The sequence below is a fragment of the Lissotriton helveticus genome, chromosome 2_2 (genome assembly GCF_964261635.1).
Source record: "Lissotriton helveticus chromosome 2_2, aLisHel1.1, whole genome shotgun sequence".
In the NCBI taxonomy this organism is placed as follows: domain Eukaryota; kingdom Metazoa; phylum Chordata; class Amphibia; order Caudata; family Salamandridae; genus Lissotriton; species Lissotriton helveticus.
Genome location: NC_136060.1, coordinates 24,202,676 through 24,217,897, shown reverse-complemented (window position 1 = coordinate 24,217,897; position 15,222 = coordinate 24,202,676).

Below are 15,222 nucleotides of genomic sequence, written 5' to 3'. Positions count from 1 at the left end.
CTGCGGTGGTGAAAGTGCAAGGCGGCTGCGACTCCTAGAAACGGAGCGGAGACACCAACCCAGCCGTGTAACAGACAACAGAAAAGGGGTCGCTCATCAGAGAGGAGGCGCAGGGTGTTGGCCTAGACGTGGATCCTCGGATGAGAGCCAGGGCAAGGTGCAGGGGCCAGAGAGCTACTGAGAGCCAAGAACACGTGGAAATGGGGTGAGAGAGAGACGTTACTCCCCGGGCCCAGGCCGCGCTCGACACAGATGCTGGCTTTGGCGGTAAGGAAGGGGAAACCCCACCACACAAGAGTTCAGGGACAGGAGTCTGCAGAGGAGACATCTAGAATGGCGTGAGGACGAGAAAACACCCACACTTGCTCAGGAGGGAAGAGACTGGCAAAGGGAGTGACTAGAATGTGTAGATCCCTGGCAGAAAGAAATACAAGATAAAGCAGTATCAGGGCTACAGCCAAGACGAATCCACTAGGACAAAGAATGTTGATAGCGAACAAGGTACAGGGTGCGGGCCAAGAGGGGCTAATAAACCAATTAGCTTCCCGGAGAGGTTTGGGCCAGGCCTGGGATTTACCCTCAGTGTGGGAGGGAGCTGTGTGGACTCCAAAGGTGCGACCAGGGAGCCGGCCAGGGAGTGAACAAGGGTCGAAGCTTATTTAAGCAGAGGGCGCAAGAGCACAGGGTTGAGGAGCCTGGAATTACACTGGGGCTGACCCCCGAACCTAGAGACTCAGCAGACATATTCAAACTAGTAGAGAAACTCGAAGAGAGTACACTGCAGTTGACGGAGTTGTCCGGGGTTTGAGCCTGGGAGCCGAGAATAGAAAACTGCTGCAGGAGAGTCCCTTTTGAATATTGGCTTCAATCAGTAAGCAAATCAGTCCAGGGCTGATATAGGGAAGCTCTCAGGCAGCTAAGGGGTTGACACACGGGCCGATCGAAGTCATGGCATTGGCAAGGGTAAAAAAGGACAGGAATTTAAAAGACATTCTGACCAAACTTCTGACGTCGATCGGAGGAGATGGGAGGGCATCACCTACCACAATGGCAGGGCAGGACTCAGATAGTGCCGAAGAACCAGTCACTCGCTCCTTCTTGGGAACACATTGCATGACAATTCAGACCCACAAGGGAGAATTTGCGAGAGAGCTCAAGGAGGTTCGACGGGACGTGAGATGACCCTAGATGAGGAGGTTGAGCAGTGACAGCAAGAAGCAATTCGGCTAAGGGCCCAGCAAATTGATCTTCAAGCACATACTGAAGATTTGAAGAATCGCTCTCGAAAAAATAACATTAGAGTGAAAGGAGTTCTGTTCAAGGAAGAAGGCTCAGATATCACGCTCTACCTACAAGACCCATTTGGGGACATATTGGAGGTACCGTCAGACTTCGAAATTAAAATAGAGGGAGCACATAGGGTAAGCCTGCCACTCCGGGCGCCAGCCCCACCATCGGATATATTAGTCTATCTGCCGGACTTTCAGTTGAAAGAACTAATTCTAAGAAAAGCCAGAGACAAACAGCCACTTAAATATCAGGGTCACTCCATTGTGCTATACCAGGATTTGGTAATAATAACGTTACAAAAAATTAGAGACTTCCGGCCAGCAACATTACATCTGTGCAAACTGGGAATTGCATCCTCGTGGGGCCATCCCTTTAGACTGATTTTCCGAAGGGAGGGCAAATTTCATCAACTCAGGTCACTACAGCAAACATGCAGGGTCCTGGGCATCAACCATCTACAAAAGGAGGAGGCTGAGAGAGGGGGGGCCATGGCTCCTTGAGAAAGATGGCGGAGGGTTTGCAAATGCCACATCATGGAGCAAACGGCAAAACCAGATCCTGCGACAATAGTACAGGAGAAACAAGCAGTCATAGAATCAATGGCTACGGAGTAGACCTCCGCAGAGGACAAATGAGTCTGCAGGGGACAAATTAGTGTACAGAAACGGTCCTGGCGGGTGGCGGGAGACAGGATGGGAAGCGGGGAGGGTCACAATCGGCACAATATGCACCCAACTCTGTGGTATTCCAGGGACACGTGGACTAGACCTGCGGGTCTTGGACTATTCTGTTTTTCTTTTTGTCTTCCAGTTGGGGTTAGGGAGGGATGGGATGGGATGGGATGGGAGCTGGTATTCACAGGGCAGGTATTACGGAGGAGACACATGTTCAAAGATGGGAAGAGCAACTTTCCATGGAAAAGAGCAGATCAAGAAATTAACAAGGCAGGCCTGGTCCAGCTTAAAGCAGTTCACTCCCTTTTACAATGCCACATAACTTGTTGAAGGTCCTCACTCATAACATGAAAGGCCTAAACAACCCCATTAATAGGAGGGCCATCCTTTTGGATCTAGAAAACTCTGAAGCAGACATTTGTCTTCTACAAGAGACTCATCTCCTAGCCAAAGATTGGCATCGCCTGAGGGCACGGGCATTTCCCCAACAATATTTCTCCTCTTCCTCAGGTAAAAAGGCGATAGTGGCCATCTTGTCCACTAGGCGCTTCAGAGGGGAAGTCAGAGACAAGGTGGCGGAAATTAAAGGGAGATTATTAGCTTGTACATTTAATCTAGGGGGATACTCCATAACAATAGTATCGATCTATATACCTAATTCTGGCCAAGAAATATTCTTGAGGGCAGCACTATCAGAAGTCATGAATAAACAAATACGGATTACATTGGTGGGGGGAGACTTGTACATAGTTATAGAGGCGACCAAAGACCTATCAGGGATTAGCTTTAATCAAGCTGGGGAGCTGTCATTGGAAGGTAAGGAGTGGTTACAGTCCATGGGGTGGTGGACCTGTCTATGGTCTCACAATATTCATTTTACTCACACGCTCACTGGACCCATGTGAACCTTGATTATTTATTGGGCACAAAAGAATTTAATAAAGTAGTTAGGAAGGTGGAAATCGAACCAGCGGCTCTCTCCGATCATGATGCACTGAGGGTCACTTTACAGCTACCACCACAATGGAAGCAAATAGGGAATTGGCGCTTGAGAGATAGTATGCTCCAGGAAGATGCAGCAAAGAAAAAACGTATCGAATGCATATCTGAATACCTAGAGATAAACAACTTCCTGGATATAACCATTTCTACATTATAGGAGGCCATAAAAGCGGTAGTCCAAGGAGAGCTTAGAGCTTTATCAGCAGCAGAGAATAAGGAGCGCAGGGAGGAAAGGGAGCAACTGGTGGCACAAGTCAAGAATCTGGAGAGGGTACACAGTTGCACAGGGGCGCCAAGTGTCTGGCGGCAGCTGACGATAGCAAGAGCGTAATTGGCGGGGTTAGACCTAGACAGGGCAGAATATGCAATGCTGCGCTTAAAACATTCCTACTACATAGGCTGGGACAGATCAGGGCGCCTGTTGGCAAGTAAACTCAGAGCCAGATGCCAGCAGACAAAGATCCAATCACTTAAAGGGTGTAGTGGGGAGGAAATTACAGAAGATGAGGACATAGCACAAACATTCCAGGATTTTTACGCAGAACTATACAAAGGGAAAACCTACCAGAACACCACATGACCTCATGCTTGAAAGGCATATATATTTTATTTATTTATTTAAAGAGTTTTATATAGCGCTGGCTAGACCCAAAGGTATCAGAGCGCTTTACATGAGAATCAACAATGTAACAGAACAAGTATGACAAATTACACAGTACAACCAAAAAATATATAAGCAATACAATTAGTAGGGGAGAGAAAGGACAGAGAGAAGTAGTGGAGGGGGCAGGGGAGGTGAGGAAAGGAGGATAAGGGAAGAGATAATAAGGAGAGACAAAAAGAAGTCTGTCTAAAGACAGACTAGGTAGGTGACTACCATGGAGGGGATCCAAGGCCCATCTCCTCTATAGCTAAACCAGGTAGTTCCATCGGGCGTCAGACAAAATAGTTCAGTCTGAATACATTGAGAGGGGAGAGAAGGAGAGACATAAAATAGAGGGAGGATGAGGGAGGAGAGGACAGGAGAGATGAAAGGAAGTGGAACATTGTGGTTCAAACAATAGAACAGAAAAAGATCAACAATTACACATTACATCAAACAATCAGCAATACATTTGGGAGAGGGGAGAAAGGAGAGAGAAAAGTAGTGGGGGGTAGGGGAGGTGTGAGAGTGATAAGGGAAGAGACAATAAGGAGAGAAGAAAAGAAGTTTGTCTAAAGACCGACTGGGTAGGTGACGACCAAGGAGGGAATCCAAGGCCCATCTCCCCTACAGCTAAACCAGGTAGCTCCATTGGGGATCAGACAAAATAGTTCAGTCTCAAAACAATTGAGAGAGGAGAGAAGGAGAGATATAAAATAGAGGAAGGATGAGGGAGGAGAGGACAGGAGAGACGAGAGGGAGTGGAACAATTTAGTTCAGCAATATAATAGAAAAAAAAAATTAAACATTACATAAAGCAATCAGCAATACATTAGGAGAGGAGAGAAAGGAGAGAGAAACGTAGTGGGGGTAGGAGGGGTGAGAAAGTGAGGATAAAGGAAGAGACAATAGGGAGAGACGAAAAGAAGTCTGTCTAAAGACCGACTGGGTAGGTGACGACCAAGGAGAGAATCCACGGCCCATCTCCCCTATAGCTAAACCAGGTAGCTCCATCGGGCATCAGACAAAATAGTTCAGTCTCAATAAAATGAGATAGGAGAGAAGGAGAGTCATAAAATAGAGGGAGGATGCGGGAGGAGAGGACAGTAGAGATGAAAGGAAGTGGAACAATGAGGTTCAACAGTATAACAAAAAAAGATCGACAGTTAAACATTACATCCGACAATCCGCAATACATTAGGAGAGGAGAGAAAGGAGAGAGAAGTAGTGGGGGGTAGGGGAGGTGAGAAAGTGAGGATAAGGGAAGAAACAGCCACAGAGACGAAAAGAAGTCTGTCTAAGGACCGACTGGGTAGGTGACGAGCAAGGAGGGAATCCATGGCCCATCTCCCTTATAGCTAAACCAGGTAGCTCCATCGGGCATCAGACAAATTAGTTCGGTCTTAAGTGTCGAGGGAAGAGGTTCACTCAGAAACAGGGTGGAGAAAAGAGGCAGGAGCAGGTGGTGGCAGAGGAAAGAAGCAGGAAAGCGTAAGATCCAAGTCAGATCGATGACCAGTTTTTGATTGTTAAGGATTTGCAGTACATCGTGATGAGGTCGACTGTGGTGGCCATCTTGTGGTCAGGCATAGTTCATTCTTATTAGTCAACAGGCTGATCGGGTTCATCTCAGTAGGTCAGAAACCAATGATAGTTGTTTCAATCAATTTTGCAGTCTTTAGGCTGAGGAAGCAGACAACAAGGCATACACACGTCCAAGTTCAATCCTGACCAAGCTGACTCTCTGGACGCCCCAATACGGATCGAAGAAGTGATTGGGACGATATCTTGCCTTAAGCCTCTCAAGTCGCTGGGCCCTGACGGATTTTCGGCAGCTTTCTGTAGGACATTCTGTCACTGACTGGCCCCTGTCTTGACACAGCTATTTAACTCCTTTGGGGGTCCGGGATCGGCCCATTCCCCTGCTTAATGTGGACCTAAAACTGGTTAGAAGTATTCTGGCCATAAGATTAGGTCCACTGATGCCAGCTATAATTGAATCAGACCAAGCGGGATTCATCCAAAACCGCCAAAGTTGGGAACAACACCACACGGATCCTACACCTGATTGATAAGGCACACCAGACAAACCGGGGCACCATCTTAGTAATGGTCGACGCTGAGAAAGCTTTTGACCGAGTAGATTGGAGATATCTAGCAAAAACATTGGGCCACTTCAGTTTGGGGGAACGCTTTAGATCTTGGGTGGCGAGTTGTTATTGCTCTCCTACAGTTTCAATTAGGGTGAATGGTCTCTCTTCTTACCCAATTTCTATTCAACGGGGCACCAGGCAGGGGTGCCCGTTGTCGCCTCTCCTGTTTGCCCTATACATTGAGCCGTTAGCCCAAAGGGTTAGGGATAATCCAAACATAAAGGGCATCATGTTTGGGGGGGGGAAAGACCACTCAATAAGCTTATATGCTGACGACATACTAGCATCTCTCTAGTCACCCGAGAGGTCGCTGCCAGTTTTTTTACAAGAACTGGAGGCTTTTGGTAAGGCTTCTGAATTCTGGGTAAATGTAGGCAAATCACAGGCACTCAGCCTTTTGGGGACATCCACGGACCCGGCGATAGGGGAAGAGCGCTGCCCGGTGGCCCAAGCAATTGAATCAATCCCGTATTTGGGGATTGAGCTGGATTCCAATATTAAGCAAACGGTCACGTTGGACTACGCCAAACTAACTTGACAGACTAAGAAAGAACTGGATGGCTGCAGACACCACCACCTTCCACTCTTGGGTCGCATAGCAGCCATCAAAATGTCAATCTTGCCTAAAGCTTTATATTTGAACCAAACACTACCGGTCTCTCCGTCTAAAAGAACCCTGGCGTCATTACAAAAAGACAACCTCCATTTTGTCTGGGCGGGCACGCATCCAAGCATGCATCGGGGTAAGGGCTAACTGAGCCCGGAGGATGGGGGATTGGGGATCCTAAATCTAATGGACTACTTCCAGGCAGCTCAGATTAGATATTTGATTGAGTGGAGCAGAGAGGAATCTGAAAAAAGATGGTTATTCCAAGATTGGGCTATTGTGGGACTCCCTTTGTGGAAAGTACCCTTTTTACAGAAAATGGATAGGCCACGAAGTTTACCGCGATCACCCATCACAAAATCAGTGATGGAGGGGTGGCCATTACACAAGAACTAACGATTTTTCCCTCTCCGATGATGCAACTGTTTGAAAATAAAGAATTTTCACAGGGAACTGAGGGTTAGGCATTTGCAGCGTGGCAAGCCACACCTTGCAAAGCAGCGGGACATCTGTTCAATGTTGAGGGGATTATATCGTTCCCACAACTTTGTCAGGACTACACACTGCCAGAGATGAACGATTCCAATACTTGCAGTTGAAACACTGGCTGCTTCACCCCAACATTAACCCATGAGTCAGCAGAAAACTGAATAGATATAAAAATGGTTGGTTACAAAGAACGATGACAATAAATTGATTTCCGAACTCTGTACCAGCCTGCCCCCTAGCAACCCACACCTAGCCAGAAACTTTGGGCCAAGGAGATAGGGAGGGATCAACCGAGTAAGGAATGGCGATAAATATACTAAAGGGCCAGGCACTCAATTTCCAAACCTTGTTTGTGTGCTATATAGTTTTATCAGTAAAACTACACGTTAGTGGGAAAGTTATGTGACCATTTCAATGCAAAATATGCTATCTGTAAACGACAGTGCACTTCTACATCATGCTTTGTAATATTTTTATGATAAGTGAGTTTTAAACATGTACTGGGAATTATTACTGCTCCTGCCCAGATGAGAATGCTATTACCAACCACCCCAAGGTCCAGTTGGTCAACAGCCTAACACACCCCTTGCAGAGAATGTTCAAAACATTGTGCCTCAACAGAGAACTGTGCAAATACTGGTCCATTCAATTGGGCCCTCTGTTTTGGTGCAAGTACATTCCTCCCCAGGTTTACACCCGGCTTCCTGGGGACCAGGGCACTCAGGGCTTACTGCACTCCAATCGCATCAACTGGAGTGTTCCCCTTTGATGTCGTGGGGCATCAGTACTAGGCGACCCAAAATTGCATAATCAAGTACTCCTTTCCAGCACTTGACTTTCTCAGGGTAGCGAGACACAGCTGGTAAAATAAATATCCAGTCAGTGCTTTACTTTTTATAAACAAAAAGTACTTTAATACACACAAGAGACTTATACTACAAATAAAACTAGGATAAACAATGAAAACCAGATGTCATTCTAACCCTCTGGGCCAGAGTTCTGACCCCAAACAGTATTATAGCGCTGAGACACTAAGCACTATTAAAAAACAGTTAATACACAATTAGCATTGCATCTTACAGGTTGCTCTCATTTGCTAGAGCCATGATACTATTCTTTATATTGAAAGGATATAGTTTCAATATATGATGTGAAGTCAAAGGTTCTTGATCAGCCCCATAATCCCCAGCCAAAGCAACAGAATTGCCCTCCCGTCCTAAGCGAGGACACTGCTAATGATGGGACTGGCTTTTTGAAGAATCCCCTTGAGATGCTGTAGCAATTTGGAAAGATGCGAGAGATCATAAGATTTCATCCACGAGTAGCCCTAATGCAATAGAACATTGTTTAATGTGGGCAGAGTAAGTTCGGAAAAGATACTACAGATTTGATAGAGGTTGTCCTAAAAGGGAAATATATCCCCTACCACCTGTGCCTTCAGCTTAAGGTGTACAGGCTCAGCCTGCAAGACCTTAGTCTTGTCCACGCCTAGTTATTTATTTATTATTTATTCCTGTATTTTGAAATGTCTGATTTGAATGGATGTATGTGTATGTATGGTTATGAATTTGAATGTTTGTTGTTATGAATATGTGTGGGTTGGGAGGTGTTTTTGTGTATCATTTCATTATCATTATCTTTATGTAAAAATCAGATTTGCTGAATAACAAAAAAATTACTAAATTATCAAATTCTTTTTGATATTAAACACCTAATGTTGTGCGTCTTGGTCACATGTCCTGGCATGGATTGTTAGTTAACTCCCAATCAGTGACTTTTTGCACTATTTTATTTGTTCAGGTAGAGAGTCTGTTCTTTGAATATATTGTCTATTTCCCCTGTTCTCTCTACCTTATTTCCTATCAGGGGCCCCCCTTTTTGGAGTGGATAGTGTTGAACACAAACCTGTTAGGCAAACCTCTGGCTTATTATACTAAGAAGACTGTTGGAGGTGGATGGGAGTTCTTGTGATGTTGGAGAGGTTGATGCCCCTCCCAAGGACCTTGGAACCATAGTATAGCGCCGTAAGGCCTAATGGTGAGGCCTCCTCTGCTACATCAAGACTGTGCGACATGGGGGGGAGGAGCTACGCTAGCAACCAAGATGGCCGCGTAGGCTCCCGGCTCCTCCGACCTCCGACTCCCGCCTGAAAATCCTGTCATTTATCCTGTTCTTGCGCCCAGCCACCGTGTAAATCAACCTGCCGTGACACTAACGGTACTATCCTGAGATTTCAACCTGTTCGGCGGACGAAGATATGTCGAGTGGAAGTTTGCGGCCTAGATCTGCTTGGAAGCCGGGGTCTCGAGTACTGGCCCATCCGGGTTACAGTTAAACAACATCGGCTGTGGTGGTGTGATTGGGTCCGGTCAACCGGGGTGAATTTTTTTAAAATTTTATCGGACTGATGTTGATGACGTTTGGCTGCCTTGGTGAAGGTCGAAGGAGGAGTGACGACCCACGATTGCAGCTGTGGACGGGGGTCCTGCCCGGTGACCCGGTAACGGGCCCGCTGGTGTTCGCTGGGTTGGGATCTCCGCCTGCGGTGGCGGACCCAGGATATTATCGAAACAACTGATAAGTCCCTCTCTGCAGTCGTCTGTTCCCTATTCACCTGTTCCCCTCTGAGAGATCGAGCTCGCTGGGGGAAGCCATCATGACCGAGCGAAGAGCTGTGGCACTGACCGAGAGTGACCCGTCACTGCGAACTGTGTTGGCAGCCATAGAGTCAGTTCATGTGTACGTCGAAGGCTGCATTCAGAAGATGGTAGGGCGCTTGTCTGAGATTGTACGAATTGGACCGGACCCTACTCCACCACCAGAAACGGGAAAGACCGAGATACCCCAGATGGCCGCTTTGATGGAGGAAGCAGACCCCGTACTATGGGAGGTGTCGGTGCCTTTGACCAGTGTTTTGGGCGGTGAGAACAAGCCCGATCCCACACTTGGATTGTTAAGCCTACGATTGTTGCCGACTATGGAAGGACTAATTGATGTTCCCCCTTCAGAGACTTTTGATGAGAACTGTAATACGACTGAAACTGCGTCACTCCCCTATACATCAGCGCCGCTAAGATGGCGCACGGCTCAACGCTGGGAGTTCATAACGGAGAGGGGAGTCTCTGGACCTGACGGTGTTCACGGCACTTTCGTTCTTCTGCTGTGTCCTGCTCTGATTATTATTACAGTTTCTTTGTACTCGGACTGTCCTGTTGAAGAAGGCGTTTGTCCACAGGAGGCTCACACGTTTGATCGGAAGGGGCAAGGATGATATTGAAAGACTGGGTTTGACCTCAAGTATTGATGGACACGGGATCTGCTATACTTATGCTTTCGGAAGGCTGGGCGGTGTTTGAAGTTTCCCTTATTGCGATAAATATTTGTTGTTTGATAGATTTCTTGACTTCAATCTGGGGATTCTTGGTTCTGGCGGGGGGGAGTGGTGACCGGGAGCCCATACGAATCTGCCCTCCTCCACTTCTCTACTTTTGTAGTTCTCTTCTTTTAGAACCTAGTTAGTTGGGGCGACAGGCACGCTGCTACTGGGAGTTAGGCGATAGCCGTTTGCAGGGGTGCAGGGTGGGGGGATGGCTTTATTGTTTTCTTTTTGTTATCGCCCATATGTTTTTTCTCTTTTTCTCAATTTTTTTTTCTTAGCCTTTCCTTTACTCGTAATATTGGCAAAATATCCTGACTTTGATCCTTACGTTCTAGTATCTGGTTGCCATGACTCTCCTGTTGCTTTAATTTAATAGGTGGGAGGGTTGTGAGGATCCGCATCTAAACTGTTTCTCGATTATACTGATGTAAATCTTATTTTGTACACAATAGTGCGGGCCTCTCGAAGATTTTCTGTTACTCTACGTCCATCCTGTTACTGTACCAATCCACTCTATTATCATTGTATGTTATATGGCACCGGATATGTCTGTTTATTTTTTTGTTTTCAAAATAATAAAAAGATTTATAAAAAAAAGACTGTGCGACACAATGGGGGCATTTAAGCTCACTGTAAATGCTACACATGAGAGGGATGATTCCTTCTTCCTAAAGGGCATTTCAAACTACATCTTCACATGTGCATCACGAACTTGCCCTTAACATGTTTGTATGATTGCATTATTCAAGTCTATGATGTGTATCCGTGAAATACTTTTTGATGTGTATCCGTGAAATACTTTTTTTTAAAACTCTTTTTATTAATGAAAAAAAGACAATACAAAAAAAAATTTAAAAAAATCAGGTGACATCATACATTCTGTTACACACAGTTCTTTCCGGCCAGATACAGAATATTAAAACAATATCTTGCAACGTTAGGATCTTGGGGATTCCTGCGCTTCCAATCTCAAACTCGGCAATGGTGGTTCACAAATCTCTCCCCGGTGAGTATTCCATGCTCCCCACACCTTCTCCCATTTCCTCGGGCATCCCCTGGCTATGAACACCGACTTTTCCCTGAACATGCTCTAGTCAAGGTCCTCAGTCCACTGGGAGATCTGGGAGATCTGGGGCGGTTGGCTAGCCCCCCAAAGTCGGGCAGTGTTCCGCTTGGCAACCATATATGCCAGAGTGACCCACTGCTTCTGATACACATTCAGATCCGTGGGCTCCCACACAGTCAATAAACACCTTTGGGCTTCTGGTAGTATCTCTGCCCCCAAGACCTCTCTCAATACATCGTGAATCTTTATCCAGTAAGTCTGTATCGCCACACAATGCCATAGGATATGAATCAGGGTGCCAGACTTTCCACATTCTCTCCTGCACTCACCACTCTCTCCCTGTCTAATTCGTGCCAATCGGGGGCCTGTGATATAAGATCTGTGTAGTATCTTCAACTGTACAAGTCGGAGCCTCATCTGAATTGCAACGACTTTAGGAGAGGAAATCGCTTCCACCCAGTCTTCGTCATCCAGTTCCAGCCCGTCCATACACCATTGGTCTCTAATGTGGCCCAGGGGACTCTCCATATTGTTGACGAGCTTCTTATATATCAAAGAGACCGTCTTCTCTGGGATATGCCCGTCAAGCACGCGATCCTCCAGAGGTGACAACTCTGGAAGAACCGAGCCCCTAGGTATATGTGTAGCAAGGGCATGCCACACCTGTAGGTACCGAAACCGCTCATTATTATGTAAACTATATGCTTCTTGTAGAGACTCGAATGTAAGCACCCCGTCTTTCCCCCAGACATCCTTTATATGAGTGATACCAATAGTGTCCCATTTATCGAACCCCTTAGTTTTCCAAAGGCTACCCAGCTTTTCAGAATTCAACAGGGGGTAGCCAGTGTTAGTCTACCCTCCCACCCTAGACATCTGTTAGCCACGTGCCACACTTGTACCGCTGGCGCAGTCGGGCCGGTTAAGGCGAACATCCCGGTTTTAGCATATAGAGCTCTGTTTATCATTCCTCCCGGCGCCTGTCGCTGGTCCATGGCAAATCCCGGGTTCCCGGGGAAGGCCATAAACAATGTGGTTCACTGCCGCCAATTGCGAAGCCCAATAATATCTCCGCAAGTCTGGGAGACCAGTCCCGCCATCGTACCACGGGAGAGTTATCTTGGCGATCGCAATTCGGGGCCTACCATCCCATAGAAGCCGCCTCTGGAGAGTTTCTATCTCTTTAAAATAGGAGGCCGGCACAGGGTCCATTGAATTCTGCAAAGAATATAAAAACCGGGGTAGGGCCATCATTTTGAAGAGGACGGCTCGCCCGAGCATGAATAGTGGAAGAGCCTTCCAACGCTCCACATCCTTCCTGCATCTATCTAATGGGAGAGCCAGATTTTTGGTATATCGCAGCCGCGGACCTAGCGTGATATATATACCCAAATACTTGAAACCTACCCTCTCAATCTGGATTGGACACGATCGCGGGACCACCGGCGGATCTCCAACTAGGACAAAGAGCACCGACTTCGTCCAATTTATGGCTAAGCTCGAGTACCTGCCAAAGATATCCAGAACATCCATGAAATACTTTTATCCTCACGTTTCGGTGATACTTATCAGAGGATTAGATCCTGCTCCATTCCTCCCTGCTGTTTTTTTCTCTCTCTTTCCATCCATCCATCTAGAGATCCATTCTTTCTCTTTCCTTTGCTTCACTCACTCACACTCTTACTCTTATGAGGTCCTTCCAGAGCCTGCTGAAGTTATCCCCACTGAGCTAAAGAAAGTGACAGAGGTGTCTGCAGCACTCCTGGGCCTTCAAAAAATTGGCTGATGGAACAAAGAGCCTGTGGAGCCTAGACCCATCCAATGATCCATTTACACCTCCCATTGATACCATTGCTTGTGTGGCTTGCCCTGGGACCTAGGCAAAGCATTTCTGGCAAAAAGTATAAAGTGAATACAAGTAGGAGTATAATGTAAAAGAGTGTATGCTAAAAAGGTTGAACTATCACACTGACACAGGAGAGTACGTTATTGTGTCCATTTACATTGACAAACTATTGTAACTAATTTGGAACATCACACATCAAAAGTGATTATAACATTGCACGTGCAACCAACCAAGCTGTCTCTTGATGCTAAAATAATCGGCTTCATTATCCCACTCAGTGGTACTCATGTCATCAACTTGGGAAAGTTGAATGGCTGAGATATTCACGCTGAGGTTGAAACCAATGGCATCCATATTTCAAGGCATTACTTCAGCCCACTACATATTCTTATCATTTGATGGCCTTCTTTCCTTTATTGTGTGACCTTTCTGTGAACAATATGACCTCCCTAAAGTTGCTTTATAATGCTTAAACTCTCTGTTACTGTGTGTTATCTGGTTGTGCAACACAACCAATAAGGTAATGTGCTTCACAGACAACTTCCTTCTCTACAAAGGGCAATAATGCTGGAACATGACTATTAACTTGCCTTATCATGAAGGTGGCTTTAAATTAACAGCACCAATTTTTACCTTTTCCATTAAACTTAGTTCTGTAGGAGAATACACAGGACTGGCTGATAGTCACCATTGTGACATAAAGACTAGTATAGAATGTATATTAGGTTCTGCAGAATAGTGGAACTATGCCAACCTTTTTGTAGGTTACATCGGGAAGCTATAGTATCATGGAAGTTAATGTTTACCTGCACAGGGCAACATAGCTACAGTCAATTCAATTAGATCGTTATTCGGTCATTTGCAAAACAACCATAAAAGCACAGTATAATATACATCATAAAAACAATTTGATAAAAAGAAACCACAATGTCCACAGGAATAAAACACAATTGATCTATAGGTGAATGTATACAACAATATATACAACAATATCACGCATTATCCCTCCATGCTGATTCTAAATTTTAGGGCTAATTTTAAAAAACTGACTACAAATAAAGTGCATTCGTTATTTAGCAGCTTTAGGTAACAAAGTGCAGGTTTAATCTGGATAAAATTCAGTCTTTTAAGAAGAGGCTTAAGGTAAACCCTCCGAGGAATGTCATAAAAAGGACAAAAGAATAAAAAGTGCACCAAATCCTGCGGAGACACAGAGTCGCCGCCGCAGGTAGGTAACACTTGGCCTTGATGGCTTCCTCTTGGAACGGCTAGTAGTAAATGAAAGAGGTTCAGCCGAAACCTAATTAACAGGAAGCGGTCAAAGCTCGACATTGGCCAAGTCAGATATGGTTCCATACATAAAGTAGTTTGTATGACAACATCATTTCTATTGCTACTTTTCTTTAAATCCACCTCCTCCCGCTGGAAAAGCTGAGAAAGAAAAAAGCTATTTTTCACAAGCTTTACATCGGTTACAGTAATTGAGTCGGGATTTGAGAAGAGTTCCGGACGCCCCAATGCAGTGAAACAATTTTTCAAGTATTTTAGCCACTGGATTTTTAACATGTTATCCCATGTCAGTGCTTCTCTCAGGAGTTGGTGGTTTAACGGGAGGTCCTTATTTAGCCAGCATTTCAGCCAGAATGTTAAAGGCCGAAGTGCGATGGTGTCTCCTAAATATGGAGAGCCTAACTCCTCATGTACTATGAAATTGGCGGTTCCTTTTGGGACCCCCAGAAGCTGTTTCAAAAAGTTAATTTCGGTTACCACCAAATCCTTAACATTCGTGTGCCCCCATAACTCACTTCCGTAGCAGCCTATTGCCACGCTCTTGGCCTGATATACTTTTAGCAAAGCGGCGATTGGCCGTTTTTCCCATTTTCCTCGCAAAATTAAAAATGGCTGCATTTGCCCGTGTTATCTCCCCTTTTTTCTTCTAAATGGCGGGGCCCCATTTCAGTTGGTTATCAGACAGGACCCCCAAGTATGAGAAGGTTTTAGTCGTGGGAATATTCTCCCCATTTACATGAAATGAAAACTCTCTCTTATGTGCTGTGCCTACATTCATAACAA